The sequence below is a fragment of the Dermochelys coriacea genome, chromosome 2, assembly GCF_009764565.3.
Source record: "Dermochelys coriacea isolate rDerCor1 chromosome 2, rDerCor1.pri.v4, whole genome shotgun sequence".
Lineage (NCBI taxonomy): Eukaryota > Metazoa > Chordata > Testudines > Dermochelyidae > Dermochelys > Dermochelys coriacea.
Genome location: NC_050069.1, coordinates 153,054,967 through 153,079,056, shown reverse-complemented (window position 1 = coordinate 153,079,056; position 24,090 = coordinate 153,054,967). Strand labels below are relative to the sequence as shown.

The window sequence follows — 24,090 nt, the reverse complement described above, 5'->3', positions numbered from 1 at the left end:
AAAGACCTTGGCACAACAAAATGTGAATGTTTTAATCAGGCATTTCCTGTTTGCAAAATGCAAGCTGAACAGCTGGCGATAGAATGATATTGTTCAAAGCTGATCTCAAGAAGTATTTTGGTACAAGTTTAGATACTAGTTTTGATTAATTAATCAGGCTTTTATCTGCGGTTAAAAAGGGGTTCCTAAAATTGCGGACTGTTTTTAAATTGCCAAAAACAATCCCTGTAACTTCAAAAGAAGAATGAGTCTTTAGCAAGATGAAACTGATCAAACCAGTGCTGAGATCTACCATGGTGATTACCAGTTGGATATTTTGTGCCTTCTTGCTTTTGAAATGGACATAGTTGACTACTTAGACACTGAGACAATAACTGAAAAGTGGAGCACAATGAAGTTGTGGAAAAATTCCCTTGATTAGCAGTTTATTAGTCAAGGCATTTAAAGTAATTATTATTTGCTTGTTTTGTCACTTCTGCATAGGCTGCAGAATTAATTAGCTCGCAAGTCTGATACTACTTGATAAAATTTCAGGCAACATTTGGTAATTTTTTTAGACTTCACTACTGTCCCCCAACCATTTGAGACCTCAAGTGGCACCCATGGAGATGAGACAGTACGTTGAAAGGTCTTCTAGGTCAAATTACAGCTTCTTGAGGACTAGATTGTTACAGTTTCCAATATGGTTGGCAGGTTCACTTCTCAGAAGAAGACACGATCATTTCCAGTAGTAGTAGGCACATTTGGTCTTTGCTAGCTTTCACCTTCCAGGAGGTGCATGGTGGTGGTTCTCATATCTTTCAGTGATTTTTAAGCTTTGACAAAAATGGTAGAGGCAGGCTGAGAAGTGGAATGGATGGGAAGGGGTTGGGTAACATGATCTGGTCAGAAATATAATTTCTGTTAGTTTCATTCATAACCAATTGATCTCACTAGCACAAAGGTGGGGAAACTATGGCCCGTGGGCCACATCCACATCCCGCCAGTGGGGGTGGGGGCCAGGCTGTTTGGGGAGGCACAGCCTTCCCTACCCAGCCCTCCATACAATTTCGGAACCCCTGATATGGCCATCAGGCCAAAAAGTTTGACTACCCCTGCACTAGCAGATTATTATGACAGCTCTCTCTATAGCTAGCAGTACTTGGGTCCAATGCCTGGATTATGCAATCTGATTTACTAAACTGAATAGCTCTGAGGGCCATAATTGTGTTGCATTAGTAACAGAGGAGCAGAAGCCTTTGTTTGCCTTCTGTACTCTGCTGGTGTAGTTATTTCAGAGTTTGTGTTTGTTGGTGAATGGTTCAGATCTTTTTTATGTCATTGGCTATTAATCTACTATGTGCTTTGTCAGCCAGAGTTCATCTGTGAACTATGGTGACCTTCTCAGTTGATGTTGGGAGAGTGGGTGGCTTGGGGACAAGATGTCAATGATAGTATATATCAAGTGATGTATCAGTGTCTTGGCCTTATAGTTAAGCAGCCTGCTCTCCTGGTGCAAATTCAAAACCTAGATTGTTGAAGAGTGTCCTGAGTGAACCTGCTTTGGTTCATAGTTTCCATGGTATCTTTTATGTTAAGCATTGGAAGACAGAGAGGTTACTGCAGCTACCTGGCAGTCCCTGCAGTGGTATTTGAATTGCATAAGTGATAGAAATTATCAAATTCTGAAATTCAATTTTTCTTGTCATCCAGTGAACATATAAATTAGCATATCTTGGATAGGAGCCTCAACTTGGCAGGACACAGTATTACAATATCCATTTTCTCATGCACAAAAGATTCTGATTTGTGCTAGAGACTTATATCTGTTCTAGATAACAGGGCTTAGATAAGGGGACAGAAAAATTCTTTTTCTGTGATAGTGGACTTCTGGCTGATCTTGAGCCAGACTCAGTAATCTACAGCAGTCACCTTTAAAAACTTATCCAGCTACCTTAGAGAACAGAACAATCTTTTACCTCACTATTTTCAATATTTTAGGCAACCCCATATAATGCAGTAAATGTAGCTACAACTGCAAATGCCAAGATAACCATATCTTTTTCTCTAAGGCAAAACTGGAAAGGGATCATTGTATCTCTGTTCTGGACAACACAAAAAAGCATACAAAATGTGATTCCCATATTTCCAACCACAGTATTTCTCTTGTTTGTTAGCACCTCTCCACCTAAATAGTCATAAAAAGAGGCCTCATTAGGCATTGTGGCTAAATGGTGCTTATAAATTTAGTTGCATCTGGTGCTTTTATACTGTTGAGAAACTAAGACTATAGCATAGTCTACAGTTCAAAGTTTTACTGATTTAGCTATGTTGCTCTGGGGTGTGATTTGCCACCCACCCTGACCCACATAGCTACAGCAAACGCCTTAGTTTAGATGCAGTTAGATGCAGCTGAAACTAGCAAAAAAGTCATTTCGATGATACATCTTCTCCCTTAAAGAGGTAGTACACTTCTCCACAAAATCCTAGGGGAGTTCACACCTGAGGTGTTTCTGAAGCTGTCTACTCTGCAGACTCAGCGTGTCTTCACTACATTGACTACACTCAGGTAACAGTTGAAAGGTTCCTTGAAAACCTGATGGCTAGATACTCACTTTCACTTTTTAAATGACACTTTACACTCTAAGAGACAAGGTGGGTGATGTGATATCTCTCATTGGACCTACTTCTGTTGGTGAGAGAGGTAAACTCAAAAGCTTGTCTCTCTCACCAACAGAAGGTTCAAGAAAAGATATGATTTCACCCGCCTTATCTCTCTAATATCCTGGGACTGACACAGCTACAACATTGCACACAACAAGTTTAGACTCAGGACAAGCTAAGTATGTCCTGAGGGCTGCCTCCATACACTCCTGTATACTTTCTAAATAAATCAGAAACCAAAAATTCTGATACACAAACATTTTTGAGATGTTGGAATTTGTTTTTGTTCCACATAATAATGAAAATGAGACTTTTTGAAATTTGTCATGAGAGACCTTACCCTCCGTTTCCCCCTACTTACCAATAGCACACTGTGAGGGCACTCTGCTGGGATCAGGGAAACACAAGTTCAAGTCCTTGTTCCAAATCAACCAGAGTAGGGACCTAAACCTACATCTCTTTCTCTCTTGGAGTTGAGAAATCTTCCTGCCAAAGGCTTTATTGACCCAATACATTTCTGCAAACAGTTGCAGTTTTGACAAAACCATGTTTTCTGTCCAAAAATGTTTAATTGAGAAACTCTCAGCCAGCTCTCAAATTCGATTTGCACAGTAAGCTCCCAAGAGAACTTCATGAGTTTTTTGCTCTTCTCCCTTCACTGACCTTTTCCCCCCACTCTTCTTCCATGCCCCTTTCTTTCATTGATAAAAATGGGTCTCCCTTTTGCATTTTTAGGCATAATTTAAACTCTTGCATATAATCCTGCTATTAAGAATGCTTAAGTATAACATGCAACCTCTGTTTGCTCCCTTCATCCTCAGCCCAGGGGAAAAATTCACATAGAGCCCAAGGAAATGTGTGTGTCTGTGTGTGTGTGTGTGTGTAAGCCCAACAGTCCCATCATGCCAAGACAAGGAGAGCTTCTCATTCCATAGCCCTGACATGAACAGATAGAATGAAATGGAAGTGTGAAGAAGGAGAGAGAAGACTGAAATACCATTTTTCAATATTTACAATGCTAAAATACCAAATAAAATATAAAACTGATCCTCTAATAAATCTGATTTTTACACATGCTCATCTTATTGAACATACCTTAGCCAAACAGAAAATACCACATAGTAATCAGTGTTTAGTTTCTGTAAATCTACATTCATATTTTTAATATTAAAAATTTAGGTGAGACAATTCATTTGCAGTTATTTTTTGTACTACAGAATTCCATTTGGAATATTAAAGCCAAAAGTCTCAAAAGACCCCACTAACTTTTGAGTGTGTTGATGCCAAACCTAGACACACTTGGGCCAGATTTTAAGAAGAGCTCAGCAACTATATTGACATCTAAATGAAGAGGCCAGATTTCCCAACACTGCTCAGTACTTTTGTTCTTCATGGGAGCTGTGAGTTGCCAACCACATTTAAACATCTGCCCTCCACATTTAGGTGCTTAAGTGGGAGCTGAGCTCTTTTGATTGCTGAATACTTTGAAAGCCTGGGCCCTGATGTCTTAGGTTGGGAGCTCAAAAACAGAGATACTCAAAAGTAGAGGACTTCTTTGAAAATGTTGGCCTTAATGCTTCAAAGTCCTATTTTTTCTAATCACATTATTGGTTATTTTGAATTTCTACATAAGCTGTCAAGAGTTACAGAAATTTTAGACAATGCTCTGCACATTACCAGAAGGAAATAAGGTTAATCTCCTCTTAAATATTATACCACTGAACCAAGCACTGAAGTTACAATATTGTAATATTTCCAAATGGCTACAATTTCTTTTATGCCAAAGCTAGCATGCTGAACAGCTGGGATCTGGAGCAATCACTTTACTCCATAAGGTAAGAGTAGGCTCATTACAACATATGCTGAATCTAATAAGTAGGCATTCTAAACCTGGTTAAACAGGATTAGATATGATTTTTCTTTTCAGATTCAAACAGAAATTAAAATGACACATACTGTCTTTGAAAGAAGACACTGCCCAACCAAGCCATTTTAAAATTGGTTAAGCTGGAACTGAGTTCCCAAAGCATAGTTTAAATGGGGAATTAATTGAATGGGTAGTCAGATATCAAATCTTTACAGCTCCCTCACCATGTTCCTTTTAAAATTCCAAAACTACAGTTGGTGCTAGGGGAAGGAACTTCCCACAAATTATTACAACAGTCAAAGAGAACATTGAGTGAAATCTATGGCCTGTGTTAGTCAGGAATTCAGACCAGATGGCCTTAAAATATGTAAACTTTTGAGATTTATATCTTTCGAGACGGCACCAAACAGTGATGTAGTAACACCAATAGTTTCAGTATGATACCTACAAGTCTCTGATCAATCCTAAGATTAGAGAGAAGAAAATTGTCCAAGGTTGTTCTGTTGACAATAGAAACTTGCCTGTTAAATGTAACAATGTTACAAAAGATAATGGGCTATATTTTGCTCATTTTACTTGTGTAGTTCGATCCACCTCAATGAGATTATTTTCATGAGTCAGCCTTTGGGCACATTTTTGCAATACATGATTGATTTCCTTGTCATTACTTTCACATAGTTCACAGGCACAAACTGTGGAATCAGGGAGCTAGAGGTTTGATAGCAATTTCCTTTCCCCCAATAAAGAATTCTCAATTTAAAATGCTTTGCTCTTGGACCAGCCAACTCCTACCCTGAATGAAAGAGGTCTGGAACTTTGCTACCACTGCAAAGAGATGCATTTTTTGTTCCTGGAATACCAGAACATCCTGGCTATCAGTCAACAAAGACATCCTTAAGTGATTTGTATAATTAAATTTGAAACGTGAAATCAAGTACAAATATAACATCTTTTAACAAAAGCAACATATGGTTTAGTCAATGCAGTGTGGCCTCATGTTTTAGCCTAATAGTGCTCTGTAGAGGCAGGGAACCCCCAAAAGAAGTGCAAATTTATCTCCCTGCACTAAATGATTTAGGTTGGTAATCATTTCATCAGTGATTCATACAATATTAATTCACTATACCTTTAAGAAGATAAAAAGAGGATCAGAATGACAGTAAGGTCCTTGGAATCAAATAGAATTATAGCATTCTCTGGCCATTTATTAATTCAGGTATATCATTTTGGGTCTTCTTTCTTAAAAAAAATAAATAAAATAGTACGCTCTCCTGGGGAAGAGACACAATGTAGTTTAAGCAGAAAACTCCACTGTATGCCCACAGTCATTTCTGCCATCACTACTGTTACCCAACTTTATTGGCATTTTTTTCACTGAGAAATTGTTGACATTTTTCTTGCAAAGATCATATACATGAGATATACATGAATGGAGTTACCAGAGATTTCATTTTTTCACCTGTTACAATTGTCATAGAAATGTTTCCATTAAATGTACCTAATCCATGAAAATAATCACTGTCCAATCCATATATTGAAAAAAGTATTGTTCCGTTGTTTTGTGTGCCAATAATATTCTACATCTGGAGAATGTCTGATAAACAGTACTGGGGTCGTATTAATCAACCACAGAATGTTAGATAATGGAGGTTGAAAAGATCTACCATATCCTATAGTTGGAATCAAATGAAATAAAAATCTTAAATGAATCCACATGTTCTATAGAATTTCTATGGATAGTAATTCCATGCTCTAATAAGAATATAACGGAAGGGATCTACTATCGACCACCTGACCAGGACAGTGATAGTGACGATGAAATGCTAAGGGAGATTAGAGAGGCTACGAAAATAAAAAACTCAATAATAGTGAAAAGAAAAGGAATACTTGTGGCACCTTAGAGACTAACAAATTTATCTGAGCATAAGCTTTTGTGAGCTACAGCTCACTTCATCGGATGCATTCAGTGGAAAATACAGTGGGGAGATTTATATACACACACAGAGAACATGAAACAATGGGTTTTATCATACACACTGTAAGGAGAGTGATCACTTAAGATGAGCTATTACCAGCAGGAAGGGTGGGGGGAAGGAGGAAAACCTTTTGTGGTGATAATCAAGGTGGGCCATTTCCAGCAGTTAACAAGAACATCTGAGGAACACTGGGGGGTGGGGGGTGGGGAGGAGAAATAACAATGGGGAAATAGTTTTACTTTGTGTAATGACCCATCCACTTCCAATCTCTATTCAAGCCTAAGTGAATTGTATCCAGTTTGCAAATTAATTCCAATTGAGTAGTCTCTCCTTGGAGTCTGTTTTTGAAGTTTTTTTGTTGAAGGATAGCCACTCTTGTTAACTGCTGGAAATGGCCCACCTGAATTATCACCACAAAAGGTTTTCCTCTTCCCCTCCCCCCCTTCCTGCTGGTAATAGCTCATCTTAAGTGATCATTCTCCTTACAGTGTGTATGATAAAACCCATTGTTTCATGTTCTCTGTGTGTGTATATAAATCTCCCCACTGTATTTTCCACTGAATGCATCCAATGAAGTGAGCTGTAGCTCACAAAAGCTTATGCTCAAATAAACTAGTTAGTCTCTAAGGTGCCACAAGTACTCCTTTTCTTTTTGCGAATACAGACTAACACGGCTGCTACTCTAAAACCTGTCAATAATAATGGGGGATTTCAATTATCACCATATTGACTGGGTATGCCACCTCAGGATGAGATGCAGAGACAAAATTTCTCAATACTTTAATGACATGCATCCGATGAAGTGAGCTGTAGCTCACAAAAGCTTTTACTCAAATAAATTTGTTAGTCTCTAAGGTGCCACAAGTACAGCTTTTCTTTTTGTCAATACTTTAAATGACTGCTTCCTGGAGCAGCTGGTATAGGAACCTACAAGGGGAGAGGCAACTTTCAATCTTATCCTGAGTGGAGCACAGGATCTGGTCCAACAGGTAACTATAACAGGACCGCTTGGAAATAGTGACCATAATATAATAACATTTAACATTCCTGTCTGGGAAGAACACCTCAACAGCCCAACACTGTGGCATTTAATTTCAGAAAAGGGAACTATGCAAAAATGAGGAGGTTAGTTAAACAGAAATTAAAAGGTACAGTGACTAGAGTGAAATTCCTGCAAGCTGCGTGGACACTTTTCAAAGACACCATAATAGAGGCTCAACTTAAATGTATACCCCAAATTAAAAAACACAGTAAAAGAACTAAAAAAGAGCCACTGTGGCTTAATAACCATATAAAAGAAGCAGTGAGAGATAAAAAGTGAAAGTCAAATCCAAGTGAGGTAAGTAGAAAGGAGCATAAACACTGCCAAATTAAATGTAAAAATGTAATAAGAAAAGCCAAAAAGGAGTTTGAAGAACAGCTAGCCAAAAATTCAAAAGGTAATAACAAAATGTTTTTAAGTACATCAGAAGCAAGAAGCCTGCTAAACAACTAGTGGGGCCCCTGGATGATTGAGATACAAAAGGAGCACTTAAAGATGATAAAGTCATTGCAGAGAAACTAAATGAATTCTTTGCTTCAGTCTTCACGGCTGAGGATGTTAGGGAGATTCCCAAACCTGAGCCGTCTTTTGTAGGTGACAAATCTGAGGAATTGTCACAAATTGAAGTGTCACTAGAGGAGGTTTTGAAATTAATCAAGAAACTTAACAGTAACAAGTCACCGGGACCAGATGGCATTCACCCAAGAGTTCTGAAAGAACTCAAATGTGAAACTGCGGAACTATTAACTATGATTTGTAACCTGTCCTTTAAATCACCTACTGTACCCAATGACAGGAAGATAGCTAATGTAACGCCAATATTTAAGAAAGGCTCTAGAGGTGATCCTCGCAATTACAGACTGGTAAGTCTAACATCAGTACTGGGCAAATTAGTTGAAACAACAGTAAAGAATAAAATTGTCAGACACATAGAAAAGCATAAATTGTTGTGCAAAAGTCTTTTCTGTAAAGGGAGATCATCTCTTACTAATCTATTAGAGTTCTTTGTGGGGGTTAACAAACATGTGGACAAGGGGGATCCAGTGGACATAGTGTACTTAGATTTCCAGAAAGCCTTTAACAATGTCCCTCACCAAAGGCTCTTATGTAAATTAAGTTGTCATGGGATAAGCACCAATGTGGACACAAGAACAAATGGGTATAAACTAGCCACCAGGAAGTTTAGACTTGAAATTAGACGAAGGTTTCTAACCATCAGAGGAGTGAAGTTTTGGAATAGCCTTCCAAGGGAAGCAGTGGGGGCAAAAGATCTATCTGGCTTTAAGATTCTACTCGATAAGTTTATGGAGGAGATGGTATGATGGGATAATGTGATTTTGGTAAGTAATTGATCTTTAAATATTCAGGGTAAATAGGCCTAATCCCCTGAGATGGGATATTAGATGGATGGGATCTGAGTTACCCAGGAAAGAATTTTCTCTAGTATCTGGCTGGTGAATCTTGACCATATGCTCAGGGTTTAGCTGATGGCCATATTTGGGGTCGGGAAGGAATTTTCCTCCAGGGCAGATTGGAGAGGCCCTGGAGGTTTTTCGCCTTCCTCTGTAGCATGGGGCACGGGTCACTTGAGGGAGGCTTCTCTGCTCCTTGAAGTCTTTAAACCACGATTTGAGGACTTCAATAGCTCAGACATAGGTGAGGTTTTTCGTAGGAGTGGGTGAGTGAGATTCTGTGGCCTGCGTTGTGTAGGAGGTCGGACTAGATGATCAGAATGGTCCCTTCTGATCTTAGTATCTATGAATCTATGAATCTATAAGAGGGAAGATCCTTTCATGGTTTGAGAACTGGTTAAAAGACAGGAAACAAAGGGTAGGAATAACTGGTACATTTTCAGAATGGAGAGGGGTAACTAGTGGTGTTCCCCAAGGGTCAGTCCTGGGACCAATCCTATTCAACTTATACATAAATTATCTGGAGGTGGCAAAGTTTGCAGATGATACTAAACTGCTCAAGATAGTTAAGACCAAAGCAGACTGTGAAGAACTTCAAAAAGATCTCACAAAACTAAGTGTTTGGGCAACAAAATGGCAAATGAAATTTAATGTGGATAAATGTAAAGTAATGAATATTGGAAAAAATAACCCCAATTATACATACAATATGATGGGGGCTAATTTAGCTGCAACTAATCAGGAGGAAGATCTTGGAGTCATTGTGGATAGTTCTCTGAAGACATCCACGCAGTGTGCAGTGGCAGTCAAAAAAGCAAACGGGATGTTAGGAATCATTAAATAAGGGATAGAGAATAAGATGGAGAATATCTTATTGCCCTTATATAAATCTATGGTACGCCCACATCTTGAATACTGCGTACAGATGTGGTCCCCTCATCTCAAAAAAGATACACTGGCATTGGAAAAGGTTCAGAGAAGGGCAACTAAAACGATTAGGGGTTTGGAATGGGTTCCATATGAGGAGAGATTAAAGAGGCTAGGACTTTTCAGCTTGCAAAACAGGAGATTAAGGGGGGATATGATAGAGGTATATAAAATCATGACTGGTGTGGAGAAAGTGAATAAGGAAAAGTTCTTTACTTGTTCCCACAATTTAAGAACTAGGGAGCACCAAATGAAATTAATGGGCGGCAGGTTTAAAACAAATAAAAAGAAGTTCTTCACTCAGCACACAGTCAACCTGTGGAATTCCTTGCCTGAGGAGGTTGTGAAGGCTAAGACTAAAACAGGGTTTAAAAGAGATCTGGATAAATTCATGGAGGTTAAGTCCATTAATGGTTATTAGCCAGGATGGGTAAGGAATGGTGTCCCTAGCCTCGGTTTGTGACAGGGTGGAGATGGATGGCAGGAGAGAAATCACTTGATCGTTACCTGTTAGGTTCACTCCCTCTGGGGCACCTGGCATTGGCCACTGTCAGTAGACAGGATACTGGGATAGATGGACCTTTGGTCTGATCCAGTATGGCCATTCTTATGTTCTTATAGTTCATCCCCTTGGCTATGAAAGATTGTTCCTTAAGTAGAAAGTGCTTTGTGCAGTTTAGTTTTAAATTATTCAAGTGTTAGGGCTTCCAGAACTTCTCTAGGAACATTTTTCTTGTGTCTATTAAATGTTAATGTTAAAACAAATTTCTGAAATATCAGTTTCAATGGCACAGTTTTATTCTATTTAACCAAGTGGAACATTTTTCTCCCTTATATGTGGTGGCCTGATATTGTTTAATATATTGATTTATTATATTTATTAATTATCTGGAAAAGGAGGCATACAGTAAGGTGCCAGAAGGCTGTTAGGTCTCCTAGATACTTTCAGAGAGGCCCCACTTCAGCAGAGCAATTAAGCACATGCTCAGAGTCTCTCCTACTTCATTGAGGAATGTTCCACAAAATGCTGCACACTAAAATGTCTGAATAGAAAGAAGCTTCCTTGTTGGTAGGTTATTTCATAATTGCCTATTATATGAATTCTAGAACTTACTACTGAAGCACCTACTACTATATGAGACAGGGTCCAGGCCAGACACACAACTGATCTAATCCTAAAATCATTTATGCATGTGAGTGGTTGTACAATAAAGTTACTTTATGGATGTAGTTTTAAAGAAAAGTTACTCATGTGCATAAGTGTTTGCATAATCAGGCCCATATACTGATTTAAATTCAGTATTATCTGGTGCACAAATATTAACTTTTTATTCCTGGAGCAATTAATTCTTCTGAAATTGCTTTTGCCAGCCTAGAGAGAAATGTGCGTGAGGTAATATCTTTTATTGGACCAACTTGTGTTGATGAAACAGACAAGCTTTCAAGCTCTTCTTCAGGTCTTCTTGTCTCTTTCAAAAACAGAAGTTGGTCCAATAAATTATATTACCTCACCTACCTTGTCTCTCTAATATCCTGGGACCAACATAGCTACAACTTTGCCAACCTAGACTGTTAAGTAAAAATATAACTGCAGTTAAAACATAGTCTAGGGAAGTAGATGTGAATTCACATTTTGAAAAAAAAAACCATTAAAAAATCAAAAACAGGTTATAATTTAAATATACAGTTCTTTACACTAACCCCTTGTTTTCTTTCTGTTAAAAATTAAACACAGGAAACTGAACACAAAAATGCACATTATGGTAATGTTATGGTTATGAAATAAGCACGCAGAAGTAAGAAATTTCAGAAGTTAAGATTACTACGAAGACAACACAGCCACAGTGCACTTGTAAAAATCAAGTGATGTTAAATAAATTCAGCCCTGGTAAAAACACCTGCAGCTCCATCAACATATTTGTTCTGCATGATGTATTTTAGTAAGATAATTTGGATCAACCAGTTTTCATATTCAGCTTTTCTAAGTACTGCCCTGAGGGGGCATGAATCAGTGTTCACATTGCACTCCCCATCAGTACATATCCCAGGCCCAGGAAGCTAATGATCCAACCAGGGGACCAAATTTGGTGATGAATCCTGGTTACATGCCACCTGAGGCATGTTGCACATATGCTAAGATGAAATGTACTACCCTACACTGTCAGCTTTTTATCAACAGTTATCCTGACTAGTTGATTATACCTCTTTTCCTTATTATTCTTGAAGACACATTTCAAAAAGTAGTTCATCTATTTTAAAATCACTGTAGATTATGAACACTTCTTCCTTTACTAATGGGTCTAACTTTCTTTCTAGTACTATCTGTCCCCTACCCCCACCTCTATGTGTTTAGTAAAGCTTTTCACACTTCTCTTAACTGCTTTGGGTTCCATTAACACACACTGCTTTTGTCCTGGGCTGAAAATGAAACCTAGAAAGGGTCAATCAACCCTCAGATGTTCATAGGTGAGTGTCCTACCCTCAAGATCACTAATAAGCCTATGACAGTGACCTTGATTCTGCACTACATTATAAGTTACTCTGGGGTAAAACTAGTGTAACAGAATCAATAGCCAGGTCCAGTTTGTTTTATAACACACAATATCTTTGCTGCAACATTTGAGGTCTCATTAACCCAAATGAACTGAACTCTGAAACGGGGAGAAGATCCCTGTCTTGCTCTCTCCTGTTCAGCTGGTTGAATGACTCTCTCAATATATCAATTGTTTTTCTAATTTGATTCCAGCACCTTTATAGTACTTCCTCTTCAAAACACGTTGCCAATATTTTATCCTTGCAAGTGCTAGCAAACTTGATATGTCCTTTTTACATCTGATCAGTGTAAACAAACTGTCTCGCATCCTGCCAGTGGATTACCCCGATGGGCCACGTGCCGAAGGTTGCCGACCCCTGACCTATGATAAAGGTGCTGTAAGGCAAATTAGGCCTTCACAAACACATGGCCAACCCTATTGCCTTGCATGTGTTTGTCCTGGTGTAACTGATTTGAACTTTGTAAACAATTCTGTTCCTGGAGCATAAGGAGGAATGAAAATTAGATCTCTCTCAGCTATGTGGGTATTCCCTGGCTAGCAGAATTTACCAAAAAAACAAACAAACAAAAAACTTTTGTCATAGAATTTCCTAGCCTTCTTCCATTCTTCCTCCCATTGCAACATACATATTCAGAGAGACGGTGTCTTGTCCATGACTGCCAAAGGCCTACGGGGTGAGTTGGGAGGACATACATTCACAACTTGTGAGTGAGCAGCTTGCCCTCAGTGGCTTTTAAAAGATCAATGGTAATGCAACAGCCCAGTATAGGTTGTATTAACAAAGCCCATTTATGGACAGAAAGTACCAGTACAATGACAATTATGGATGACACTCTACTGGTACCAGAGTTGAAGTTAAGCAACAGTTTCAGAATAAAGTCAGTTTTTCCAAGGTGCTCTAAAATTTATAAGAAAATCATTTTATTTCAATTTTGACATTTTTTAAATTTTTGTATATTATAATACAAAATTTTAAAAAATCAAAACAAAAACATTTCAAATTGAAATATCTAAACATTTAATTTCAAAAATGTTCAAATTGGACATTTTGACATTGTCAGAATTGTTTTTTCAGTTTTCTTCTGAAACAAAATTCTGGTGAAATCAACCATATTTTATGAAGTGCTTTGATTTATATGGAATATGTTTTGTCAAAGCTCTAATATTCACAACTCAGAAACATCACCAATGTGGCATTAAAGTTGCTTAGCAGTGCATGGTAAGCATTGACAAACTCTGCATTTACTATTTTTCTACTGATTGTGGAGACTTTTGGTTGGGTATATTTCCTGTTTCTTGGAGGATTTCTATTTTCAACTACCAACTTGTGCATTCTGGAAGGACATGCAGCACTGCTAAGCAACCTTACTTCAGCAACAATGAAGTTTTGGGTAATGAATATGTCTTGGTCTTACCATCAACCTTTGCTGAAACAAATATCACTTTACACAGAGGCCCTGTCCAATCTCAAACTTCTGTTTTAATTAAGGTGATCAAAAAGGTGCACCCTCCTTTCCTCCTATTTCTTTGTCCTTCTATTATTTTCTAGTTCATCAATGTCCCATGACTCAGTCATTGACTCTCTCCACTATGCAGCTTTAACTCCTTTGCCTCTTTCCTTTCATAAAGTCCTCCCATTCAAAATCTAGTCTTGGCTTACCCCTACCACTCACTTCCTGCACTCCTGCTCTTGCACCGCTGAACATCTCTGATGCAAGTGCTTCAGCCAAGCAGACTTCTACTATAAATTCCCTCTCTCTTTCTATAATTCTGCCACCTCCTTGTCAAGCAGCACTACTTCAGAAATTCCCTTCCAAACATACACCTGCAACCCATTCTACTGTTTTACTATCTTTGACTCCCTCTTTGAACCCTCTTCTACTACCTTTGTCTCCCTCATCACTCTGGGTCTTGTTGACTTTTAATGATGGAAAATTTGGCAAGTCCCAATAAGACCCTCCCTCTGTCATCCTCCTCCTCCTCTCCCCCACGCCAGCCAACTACCCCAATCACCAACACCAAGGTTTTTAGTTTGGGCTCTTCTAAATCCTCCAGCAATCCCATCCCATTCTACTTTGTGATATCACTTGCCCTTACTCTCATCCTCTCCTTAGCTTTCTTCTGGTTCCTTCCCCTCCCAATACAAGCTTTGGTTTCTCCCCTACCATAAAAAACCCAACCCCCCTTGCATCTCCAGCTAACTCCCTTCTCTCCTTTATTTCTAAGCTCATGGAACATATTTTAAAAACTGCTGTCCAGCCACAACAGCACATTGAGATGATGTTAGTGAAGTGGCACAAGCATTAATAACTAAGGCACTGTACTACACAGTTATAATGTTACATAAGAAACAAGGAGATAGGATACGAAAGACTATTCATGCTACAGAAATGCTCCTGGATGCAGCTGAAATTAAGAAATGGTGATAAGTGATTTTTTAAAGGACTATATACTAGTGTTACCTATATTAATTCTACAAATTTAGCTCACTTATTGTTCATCTAAAATGATTCACTCCTAATATTTTTTTCAATTAAGAAATAACACTGAGAGGAGTTTATATTGGACCTCCAACTGAAACTGATCAGAGATTGTTCTATCTCTTTTTATATCAATAATAATAATAATAATAAATAAACTCCATTTTAAAAGCTTCATGGTATAATACATTAATTTATTTTACAGGTCCTAACTGTATGTTGTTACAATGATATAATCATTAATCAGCTAAAGAGTCCCCCTGTGAGACCCTTCTGGGATTCCTAAGTACAGGTACCTCACACCAAATTTTTTTATTTTTACATTAAAAAGCCAACACTCCTAGAGCCATGTAACTCTAAGGAGCCACCATATCTCAGAGTACACATTAGTGTTCTGGAGATTTGATAGGCCATTATGCCAGCATGGACACTAGTAGTCCAAAAAAACAGCTTTTTCAAAGTATCTTCTAAGGTAGCTTTCACATTAGGATGTTTAGCCAAAACAGAAACTAAAATAGAAATTCTAAAATGCAAAAAAGTTATTTTAGAACAATATTAATGTTGCAAGGGATTTTGCTTAAATTGAAAACAAAAAATCAAGTAGCAACCAATTATAGAAATATCAGCATAAAGGGTGAATGTTGCAGAAGATTATGAGTATGTCAAAATAGGGTCATAATGCACAGAGAAACTGTTTTATAACCCTAGCCTTTGTGGGTAATAGCAGGCTTTTGCTATAATAAATAGTTTCACTTGAAATAATTAAAAAGTAAATACCAGTTATTTTCCTTTTATATCTCTCTTTGGTAAATAAATGCAAATTAACATGAATCATTTGGCACGCTCTAGTCACACATGGCATCACAATTTTAGCATTATTTTTGAAGCAAGAATCACTTAAAATCTTCTATTCCAGCCACAGAGATACTAGCATTTTCGTATTCATTACAATCTTATCAATGCATTTAGCCTTCTCAAACAATTGCCCCATTTCTAGGTTGCTAATTTTTGTCAGGATGTTATGTAATGCAAGTTCTATAGCAGTTATTGTAATAGCACTACACAATAGTGTAGGACTATAAATGCATGGATGTAGAGCAGATCCAGCTTTTATATGGATGTTGATCAACTGATCCAGCTTTTATATTCTGTGAACAACTTAGAAATGTCAGAGCTAGTCTCAACTTCTGTTAAAAAAAATCTTTTCCCCATCTATAATTATTTTTATGCTTTGGAAACCTACGTCTGCTTCAGAATTCAGCAGCAGTGTACAACAGAAAATAGTGTGAATGCTATTTTAAATAGGAACCTTCCACTCTGTGGATATTCAAAAACATATTGGAGTCATATCATTACTAACCAAAATAACATTCTTACTACTTTTTACTCATGTTATCCCTGAATTATGATACACCAGCCAGGAAAAACAAACAAACAAAAAAAACCTTGACTTTAACATACTAGGTAGATTTTTCAGGGGTGGCAATCAGAAAAAATAAAAAATAAACCAAAACCACTCAGCTTTTTAATTTATAAACTGTGGAAATCAATATGATACCAAGATAAAGCAATACATCAATGTCTGGCCTTAGCCAGACTTAAAACAAGGATTCGTGGTAGGGAAGCTAAGGACAAATAAAGACAAGGCCTGTTACGTGCAGTGGTGTTGAACGTATTGGAGTCACTGTGTGCTACACAACTAGAGAGCATAGAGAAAATGGAGAACTCATGATGACAGTCCATAGCAGCTACCACAGGCTGGCTGACCCAAGTCCTTCAAGAACTGGAGCAAATCCTGCTCTGCCAGTGACCCTTGTAAAGTGGTTGGTGCACTAGGAACAATCATTGTTTTACACTCAAACTCTGCATTATGTAATGTGCAGACAACAGACTTTTTCCTGAGTGTCACAGGGCTCTGTGCCTCTGACTCAGGGATCCTTAGCTGGGTTAAGTGTAAATGGAATGATGTGTCCTTTTCAGAAGGGGCAATGTGGTTAATCTGCTACGGGTGATTCTGCTGCTGGTCTTTTCCTCCTGCTCAGGGGGGCAAATAAGTGGCCACCAGCAGAAGAGTCCACGGCAGTGAGGGGGATGGTAGAGGAGAATGAGTCACAGAGGGAAGGTGTCTGGGGCCCTAAGAAACATGGGGATTAAAGGCAACTGGGAATGAGCATTGAGAATCAACAGGTGTCAGGGCCCTTGGCAGCTGAAGTGCCTGCAGCACTTGCCTTATTGGTGTATAGATGACACACTACCATGAACAGTATCAAGACAAGGACTGTCACGTCAGTGCTCCAGGACCCGATGGGGGGCAGTGTTTATTTTATTTTGAATACAAGAAACTATTGTTTTATATTGTTTTATATTGAATATTGTTTTAATTCTTTGTAAAGTCATGGGGATTGTTCAGAGGGTGACCTCCATATATATGACTTGCCTGACAGGAGACGCCCCCATCAATGGACAGCTATGGAATGGAAAGACATTGTGAAGCAGACAGAACTACACAGACACAGAGACTGTTCTCTCAAGCTACAGTTACCCACTTGCTTTTGGGACACTACATGGATTCAGTGGTGTTTGGCACAAAGCAATCTCTCTTTGTAGTGAGATAAGCTATTTTATATACTGTGGCACTCTCTGAGCACTCCACTTCCTCCGCCTGTTACCTAGGGAACTGTATGATGGCATGGTCACCATGGAAACCATGGACTGGCTTGAGAGAGGTTTGAATTGCCATAGATGGCACTTTTTGCATTATTCTTCATTTATGTTCCTCACATCATTGGCATCATTGGGAGTCCCTCATATTTACTGACAGGCTATGTTCAGTAAAGCGCTCTTTCTAACTTATCAGTCTGTCTATATTTACAATTCTTACACTGCATGAGTGGTGATTACACACACATTGTTGTATTGATGGGATGGAAGCCAGTACTTTGGTCACTCAGATGTGACAAGGTTCCTTCTCTCCTTTTCAGTGTGGGCACCACCATGATATTTGTGAAGCCTTACCTTATCCACACGCCTTCATTTATTAGCATATGTACAATACTTATTAGCATATGCTAATGAGATATGTGCATGGAGCATTGAATTTGGAAAAGGTCAGACAGGCACTCTGCATCCTTGAACACACACCATAATGCATGTTCATGCCTCAGACACATGAGGTGCTTGACAGAGCTTGCCATGGGGATGATTGTGGGTATTGTTCTAGCTGTGGGTAAGATAACCTCAAGAGGAGACAACAGAAAAAAGGCAATGTCCAAGGTTGACATGGATGTATGCATCATCGATGCTGAAGTGGCCAATGAAGGATTTATTGTTTGATGAAAGGGTCAGCAGAATGGCTGATATCCTCAGGTAAATTCTGTGGTCTGGGATGCCAATCGAGCACATGCTGTTGGGGATCCTTCAGGCAGCTAGAAAATATGAACAAATAGGTCCCACTGGAGCACAGATTTAAGCGCCTCTTGGAGGAGCACATATATAGACATTGTTAGTGTTTCTGCTGGATGTGGGACTCGCTGGAGCATCTGATGTCGTTGGAGTCCAGATAAGCATATATTTTGCTGATGACAATCTTGCAAAATCTCCTGCTGCTTGCTGTTCTCCATATTACACCCCTCCTGCACTGTCTTTACATAACTAGCAACTCATTCTCAGAATGCAGCATAAAGTCCATTTGCATCGCTGCCTTGCTTTGCTCCTGTTGCTTATTACCAGTGTCTGTAGAGCTTATCTGCTTTTGTTAATCCATTTGGTTTCTCTCATGGTCTGCCAGAATTAATCGAGTCATGGGCAAGAAGATGCACTGTTCACTGCATGCTCCACCCTCAGGGCAACATAGTGAGGAGCAAAGCAGAGCCACCTATGCCCCTGCCTGAATGTCTCTGGCAGTCATGATGAGCTTTCAAAAATAAGACCTTGCATATTATTGGCCCCCTTTTACTTTTTAATCTGTTTATTACCACTGTTTCTGTTTTCCATGTCAGTGATTAGTAATGCTGCTAACTACTGTTTCTCTTCTTTTGTATCTCCCTGTAGCTGCCATCTTTGGCAGTAATATGGACCCACTTCCACCCGGAAGATATTGCAATAAATCCTTCTTGATGTTGAAAGATGCTGCATGCACTCCCTGATAACCCTGTTCTCCATTTCAGAACAGAAGGAAAGGAGAAGCTCAGAATAGATGGAGCAACTACTACAGCTGACTCCAAACCACATGGGCAGCCTTCAAAAGTGCATATATTCTCCTGGGTGTGCAGGTGCTCATTATGTTATTTAGACACCCAGGTTTGAAAATGTTGGTCCAAAAACTTATGATTCTGATCTTATTCTTTAAAGGTAGGAAGAAAGTCCTGCTGTGAATAACTAGGAAGTAGTGTGCCTGTACTAAAATCCTAAATGGTCTATTTTGTTTTATTTTGCTTACAATGCATTTCTATTCAAGCTTTGATCCCTTCAACTGAAGCACTAGAAGATAATCATACCTTCTGACTTTAAAATCCATTAGCCTTGGTCCCCTCACATCTATTCAAAATGCAGCCCCTCTCCAATGCATCACGCACAAGCTTCTTGAGGGTCTATACCACATAGACCCACCTTACCTTTCAAAACTGGTTCTATTGAGAAAAAGATCACTTTTCACTCTGCATATGGTGCCAGCCTTAATCTCCCTTTATACCCACAGGCACCTTTGGGAAATGTAAGACCACATTCACCAAATCACCCTTTATCCTCTTTTAAACGTTCCCTAAAAACCTTTGATATGATGCCTACAAATCACTAGTGCCTACATCTAGTTAAACTGGTGACCATCTATGAATATTTATACCCTGTTATGACTAATTTATGCAATCACACATCTCTGTCCTTTACTTTGTAATTCCCTACCTTCCCAAATTTGTTTATTCATCTGTGGCATACTGTGAAATCTTACATTGTGAGCCCTCTGGAAGCAGACAGGCCCTAATCCCTGTTTATAGTCTTTAGATACTACCACACTAGAAATAACAAATAAGAATTTGACTACATAATAATGGTATCATAGGGTCTTACGTTTGCCTCTTGGCTCAGTTTACAAGTAAAAAGTTCATTATCCTAGCCTGCAAATTCAATCTGAAACCAGAATCTCATGCATCACCATCTATGACAGGGGTTGGCAACCTTCGGCACATGGCCCAACAGGGTAATCCACTGGTTAGCCGCGAGACATTTTGTTTACATTGACCCTCCGCAGGCATGGCCCCGCGCAGCTCCCTGTGGCCAACCACCTCCCGCGGCTCCCATTGGCCGGGAACAGCAAACTGCGGCCACTGGGAGCTGAGGGGGCCGTGAATGTGGATGATCAGTGTAAACAAACTGTCTTGCATTCCACCAGTGGATTACCCTGACGGACCACGTGCCGAAGGTTGCATACCCCAGACCTATGATAAAGATGCTGTAAGGGAAATTAGGCCCTCACAAACACCTGGCCAACTTATTGCCTTGCATGTGTTTGTCCTGGTGTAACTGATTTGAACTTTGTAAGCAATTCTGTTCCTGGAGCATAAGGAGGAATGAAAATTAGATCTCTCAGCTATGTGGGTATTCCCTGACTAGCAGAGTTTACCAAAAAAACAAACAAACAAAAACCTTTTGTTTACTATATTAGGCTGATGTGACTGAATATACAGAGAAAAGATCTGTTAATTTAAAAGGTGGCATTTCTACAATTTTTTTCAGAGAAAAATATGGATTACTCTTTATCACAGATAACAAAAAACAAAAAAACAAAAAAAACAACAACAACACCCTCTATGTTTATTACTCCTAACTAAAGCCAGACCTTTGTTAAGATATGCTAGAACATAGGAATGGAAGTGACATTCTAGATCATCATATCCAAACCCCTGCTATTGCAGGGAATCCGTTTCTTCTTGTGGCTTGATAATTATGCCAATTTTTGGGTATAGCTTCATGAACATAAATTCTCAATGGTAAAAATAATGTAATTTTTAAAAGTTATTTTTTCACAATGGGCATTCAGAAAGGCAGATCTCTATGTATACTAATTAATTGCAACAATATTTTTTTCTCTTTTCTCTTTATCTTACATGCTGCTTAGCTTTACATACACGGCACATGCCTGTATTTTTTGTGGCCTATAAATTGTTGCAGTTTATAAACAAAAATTAATTTGAGAGAAATTTTAAAGCAAAGGAAGAGCTCCTCTTAGAAGGTGAAGGGGGAGCATAAAATACTGCTTTAGAGTGCCTCAGTTTTACCTTTTTGTATTTTGGGCCCCAATTAAGGAAACCATCCCTATTCAGGACAACACTTAAGCACGTATTTACGTCCCATTGAAGTTAACAGGGCTTAGGTACATGCTTAAATTTCACAGATTTTAAGGTTAAAAGAGACCACTGTGATCATCTAGTCTGACTCCTGCTTTACAAAGGCCACAGAACTACATCCAGTTATTCCTGCATGAAGGTAATAAACTGTGGTTTAGATGGAGTGTATACTTTAGAGAGGCATTCAGTCCTGAAGAAAGATTTTAAGTGACTGAGAACCCACCATGTCTATAAGTAAGTTGTCCCAGTGGTCAATCACCCTCAGTGTTAAATGTGCACCTTATTTCTAGCCTGAATTTTTGTCAGGCTTAATGTTCCAGCCACTGGATCTTTTTATACTTTGTCTGCTAGATTAAAGAGCTTCTGCTATCAAAAATTATTTCCCATTGTAGGTACTTCTAGACTATTATCAAGTCACCTTTTATCCTTCTCTTGCATACACTAAATAAACTGAGCTTCTTTAGTCTCTCAATCTAAGATATGTGTTACAGACCATGAACCATTCTTGTTGTTCTTTTGTCAACATTTTTTTCTATTTTGACACCAGAACTGGACACAATATCCCAGTAATGATCTTGTTAATGCTGTATACAGTGGCACAGGATGCAGCAGCACTGCTGGCTTGAAGTTCAGGGGTGCTGTGCACTTCCTGGCTCCCCACTCTGGGCATTGCAACTTGGCACAAGGGCGTCACAGCATCACTCAGGTTTGGCCCATCCGACACTCTATAGATGGAGGGATAGCCAGGCCAAACCTGAGTGGTGGTGCAACCCCGTGCACCAACAAGCAATGCCACTTGGTTTGGGAGCCCTCTCAAATGAGAGGCCCATAGCAAACTGCCCCTTTTGCCTCCCCCTCTAGACACCCTAATAATAGACCAATCAACACTGTCTGTCAGAGCATGGGCTGGATATTTTATAAATTATACGGTTGCAATCTTGTGAGAGGCAGTTAATAGTTGGAATGCATTCAGCATGAGTATACAGTAGAATAGTTATTGACAGTGTCTCAGAAAAGAATATCAGAATTTTCTGGAAATTCCTCAGAGAAACCACCTGCTAAAATTAACTCAGTCACAAATACCTCTAACAGGATGTATTGCTTTGTGGAACAATACTAAACCCATAAATTGCCCTAATCCTGTAAAGGAGGCTCCCATGATCACAGCCATACAGGAGCTGCTGGATCAGCCATTTCAACCAAAGGACTACATTTTTCCTGCAAGGTGCTTTGGGACAGAAAAATTAATCTGATCATGTAAGTCTGGTTGGCATGGAAAATAGTTTTGGCTGCGCTTTGTTTGGGGAAATGATCATGCTCTTTGACATGTTTAAAAGCAACAGGAAAAAAAAGATAAGTGAAGATGGAAGGCACAAATTTACTTTTGTAAGAGATGGAGTTTAAAACTGGCAGAAAGCATCTGAAAAGTTTAAGGAACATGAAAGATGAAACTTTCACAGAGAAGCTGTGAAAAAGATCTCCAACTGGGTTGTATACCCATTAATGTGATTCTGCCTAAGCGTGTTGCCAAAGAACAAAACATTGCAAAAACTGAGATACAAATGTTGTTTGAGTCAATTAAGTTCCTTGGTCATCAAGGCCTGCCTTTTAGGAGCCATCACAATTGTGAGGGGGTGCCCTGACAACTAATGCTAGAGCTAGTAGACACTACACCCAATGTAAGGGAATGGCTGCGACCAGACAACTGGATGCTGGATGCCATCCAAAATGAGATTATTGTAACCTTCATTCATATCTTTCAGTGAGAGAGAGTTTCACAAGCTCTAGACAGTCCATTCTTGGGACTGACTGCAGATGGAACAACCTATGTAAGGAGATACAAGCAGTTTTCATGGAACCTTCAGTTTGTGGGGGGAAAAGCTTGAAGTACAAAATCATTTTCTGGGATTTTACAATACATCTGACACTTCTGCAGAAACTTTACTTAAGTGTATTAAAGGGATATTTTTGTGACTACATTTGCCTCTCAAACGTCTACAGGGTTATTGCTTTGAAGGTGCAAGTAATGTGGCTTGTAAGTTCTCAGGTGTGAAAGCTTGAGTTAATGGTATATGCTCCAATTCACTGTTTGTTCACTGTAGTAACTATTCACTGGCTATTGTTCTACAAGATATGGACTGCAAAGTATGTCTTGTGGCAGACATATTAAACTTTGTTCAGGACATTCCAGTTATTATTTGAGAATTTACAAAGCATGTCCGTATCTGTCTTTGGCTGTGGGGAAGCAGTGTGCAATATTTTAAGTCTGTGCCTTATTAGATCGTACATTCATATAGTGGCAATCTCCCCATTTGTTCTGCTTACTCCTGGATATGCTATTAATACTTCAGCACGATAGCACTCCCTCAGTCTCTCCTGTTGAAGGTGTTCCACTATGAATAAATAATGAAAGAATCATTAGAGAGAGAGAGAGAGAGAGAGAGAGAGAGAGAGAAAGAATGACGACTCTATAGCCTGATGGTTACAGCACTCACATGGGGGATCCAGTTCCCCTGCTCCAATGATTTTTTAAATTATTTACCCACTGTGGAACAGCATCAGTGGGAGACACTGAAGGAAGTCCCGCTCTAAATATCCTATAGCCAGTTGCTAGGGCCCTCACCTGAAAGGTGGCAAAGCTGTGTTCAAATCCCTTCTCCCTTTCAGGCTAAGGGCAGATTTGAACTGGGAGTCTCCCACATCTCAGGTGAGTACACTAACTACTAGGCTAAAAAGTTATGAGGGAGTATTTCCCCCATCCCCAGCCATTTTATGTGAGCTCACCTATAGGAACTCAATCTAGTAGGCAAGCTCTGAGCATGTGTACCAGATCGGGTTCCACAGGTG

The 24,090-nt window shown here is 39.1% G+C and overlaps 1 protein-coding gene across 3 annotated transcripts in view; it reads right to left on the bottom strand.

Annotated features, from left to right (window-relative positions):
• Positions 1-24,090, bottom strand: part of GABBR2 (gamma-aminobutyric acid type B receptor subunit 2) — an 868,870-nt gene that overhangs the window by 724,912 nt on the left and 119,868 nt on the right. The window lies entirely within an intron of this gene.